General features: G+C 39.7%; 1 pseudogene; it reads left to right on the top strand.

Annotated features, from left to right (window-relative positions):
- Positions 1-1,759: 1,759 nt before the first annotated feature.
- On the top strand, positions 1,760-3,774 carry LOC103366338 (protocadherin gamma-B5-like; annotated as a pseudogene).
- Positions 3,775-3,777: the final 3 nt, after the last annotated feature.

Genomic DNA, 3,777 nt, shown 5'->3' with positions numbered 1-3,777 from the left:
ACAGGCTGTATTATTCCAGATCCAAGTACACTACAGGTGAGTTGATCATATGTTGCACAAAGCATTAGCATAGCATTGACCTAAATATTAATCCACCGTGCATGCCGATGAATAATTGTTTTTGCATGGCCTAATAATGTTGCATTGGTACATTGATAAGACGTGATATTTGTAAAGTATTTAAATCAGAAAATGTATTTATTTTGTCATCACTCCTCCTCTGATATCACTCATAAACTGGGCACAGCCTAAACATTTGCTGAACATGCGTGTCGGTAGATATTGCAGTTTCCTGATGTTCCCTAAACGCCTCACATGCTGGCTACGGTGGTCGCTACCCAGGCGGCAGCAGTGCAGCGCCTCTGACAGGTGTGCGACCAAAAATTTGTGTGAAAACAGTGAAAAGGACGTTTTAATGTTAGATATACCCAAGTTGAAGCCGAGTGATTAGCATGCACTATTAGCAGAGTTTTCTACGAGCGGAGCGCATTTTAAATGACAATACCGCAGTTGATCATGTTTATATAGTCAAAATTATGATCATCGTGATTGACTGCAGTGGTCTTCTTTTTTTTTTCTTCTCTTATTGGAGTCAGTCGAGATTTCTCTGCCTGTATCTGAAAACCTTCATCATCAGATGTGTCGGACCTCTCCTTCTCTTCCAGCCTCCTCCTGTCTCCTCGCTGTGTCGATAAAATTATTAGCTATAGATCATTGGAACAAGGTAACAGCGAAACTGACTGTTTTACCCGTTGGGGAGGGAGGGACTGAGTGAATGCGGAAGAAATAGTACGAACGTTCTGCACATTGCTTTTGATCTTTCTTTTCTTATGAACTGTCCGTCATTAGTCCAACAGAAATGCAGAAGTTCAATGGTCTCTTTTATCAGCAACGAACACTATTTTTTTTAACACTTACGCCATCGTAATTCAGTGTTGTGGTCATAAAGTGAAAGTGAGTATGAAAATGACTGATGCATTTTCGGTTTATTATATTGCTGACTGAATTTGGGATTTCATGATGCATTTAAATAACTTGCATTTTATCATGTTGAGTGTGTACCATTTTTTGTCAAGCTAATTCCAAGAGACTATTCATGAAAAATATTGACATAAAAACAAACATTGATTTAGAATTTTTAGTTCTAAATGTTGTTGTTGAGTGAAACGAAAGAAGTGGTTTGTCTGAGCAAGCTTTCCATGTTGCTGAAACAGTTGAGAGACGTGTTTTACTCAGTTTTGTGTGGTTGACGTGGTGCTGTCATTGTCAGTGGAGTTAAAATGTTCATTTTCACATTTCCTGTTATGGAATGCTGCATTCTGAAATAGTCCAGGGACCCATTTAGAAGAAACTCGATTTATATTTTTGTAGAACAAGCAACTATGCGCCCCTCAGTGTGGTTTTCCCCTTTGTCTCTGTCCGTGGTCCTGAAACAGCGAGTGCAACTTTTATTCTTTTCTGTAATTGTTTTTTTTGTTTAACATGACTACTTTTACTACTCACTACTAGCACCACTACAGCACGATGACTACTGCCACTACTACAACAAGCAATAATAATAGTAGTAATAGTAGTAATAATAATGATGATGTTACCTCAATGTTCCTACAGTAATGTATTAAATTGAAAACTTCAAATCAGCAATACCACTGTAAATATAAGAGCACATTTGTGTCATGAATGTGTATTGGAAGGATGATTAACAACAAATATTCTAAGACATTTTGTTTGGAATTTAACAAGCACGTTGTGCACTAGCATGGTTGTATAGTGACATACATGACGTGCAGACCTGAGGACTGACTGTGAGTTACCCATGGTGTTGAACAGTCCAAATCTATATTATCATTTAGTCTTAGTTTTAAGTGATAAATTTTAACTCGTCCTGAAGTTTGCACTGTACAAAAAAGGAATAAAATGTCACATTCTGTCAAGTACCCGTGTACATTCAAGCATTGTTCATTACATTTGTGCATTTATGTTTTACGCGCATAAGGTACTGGGTTCAGCTGCATGAGGATGGATATAACGCAGGTTTCGCCCTTGTGTTTTACATGGTATTTAATCATGGAATCTCTGAAATATCTGTATTCACTCATCTCTTATTCACTTTCTGTATTGGATAGTGTTTTTTGCTTGCTTTTGCTATACATTTCACTATGCCTCACGTTTTTAAAGAGTGTGAATGCTGGTTTTAAACTCAGTAAAGAATGTTTCATTCGTACCACTGTAAAAACACAATACGACTCATGGTGCCGCTGTTGACTAACACAAAGGTAACACAGACATCCCCACCCACTGCGAGAGCATCAAGATCAGTTGTCATTTTTGAGAAGAATCGCTTCATTCTGCGAAAAAATTTCACCGTGTTTGCAGTTGTTTAGTTGATGATTCTGTTTGGGAACATATTTTTTGTTCGGAATATAATTTGTACAAGCCGTGGACGTGTGTTATCCGAGGATGGGAGACAAAGGATTTCCAGCGCTTCGTCTGATCCTCTGCTTCGTTTCCTTTATTGAAACGCTGCACCTCGTTGATGGAGATCTGAGTTATTCTTTTTCTGAAGAGATGAAACCAGAGTCTGTTATTGGAAATATCGCGAAAGATCTTGGTCTTGATCTGAGGACCTTATCTGCTCGGAAGGCCCGTGTTGATTCTGAAGGGACTCGTAAGCGCTACTGTGACATTAATCTGAGTACCGGAGATTTGATCACATCGGAGAGAATTGACAGAGAGAGTCTTTGTGGCAAGAAACCGTCGTGCGTTTCGAAAGTGGATCTGGTGTTAGAAAATCCTTTGGAGCTTCATCGTGTCAGTCTTCATGTACAAGATGTGAACGACAACGCTCCAAAATTCAAAAAGAATTTGATTGAAATGGAAATAAGCGAGTCAGCAGACAAAGGTAACCGTTTCTCAATAGAGCAGGCCCGTGACGCAGACATAGGTCAAAATGCTGTTCAAAGGTACAGCCTTGAGAAGAATGAATACTTCATACTAGCTGTTGACAACAAGGCTGAACTGGTGCTAGAGAATACACTTGACCGAGAAAAGCAAAAAGAAATGAATTTGCTCCTCACAGCTCTCGATGGAGGATCTCCTCAGAGATCAGGTACTGTAGTGATACACGTCACTGTACTGGATGCTAATGATAACGCCCCAGTGTTCAGTCAGGCCGTTTATAAAGCCAGTCTGCCTGAAAACTCTCCTCCAGATACAATAGTGATTAATGTCAGTGCTACTGATGCAGACGAAGGAGTGAATGGAGATGTTACATATGACTTCGGTCACGTGTCTGAAGATGATATACATGTATTTTCTATTGATCCTAAAACCGGAGAAATTCGACTAACTGGTGAGATTGACTTTGAAGAAATTAGTTCTTTTGAAATCATAGTGGAGGCCAAAGATGGTTTAGGACTAACTTCATATGCCAAAGTGCTAATAGATGTTGCTGATGTAAATGACAACGCTCCAGTGATATATCTAAAATCCCTGACTAACCCCATACCTGAGAACGTATCACCTGGTACAGAGGTGGGCATCATTAACGTGCAGGACAGAGACTCTGAGAATGACGGACAGGTCCGCTGCTTCATTCAGCAAAACGTTCCTTTCAAATTAGTTCCATCTATTAAGAACTATTATTCTCTGGTGAGCACAGGACAACTGGACCGAGAAGTGGTGTCTGACTACAACATTACAATCAGTGCCACTGACGAGGGCTCTCCACCTCTGTCCTCGTCTAAAAGTGTTCAGTTATCTGTAGCTGACATCAAC

This window comes from Stegastes partitus, unplaced genomic scaffold (genome assembly GCF_000690725.1).
Source record: "Stegastes partitus isolate 25-593 unplaced genomic scaffold, Stegastes_partitus-1.0.2 Scaffold932, whole genome shotgun sequence".
NCBI lineage: Eukaryota > Metazoa > Chordata > Actinopteri > Pomacentridae > Stegastes > Stegastes partitus.
The sequence above is the reverse complement of the archived record's forward strand: the minus strand, read 5'-3'. Positions and strand labels throughout refer to the sequence as shown.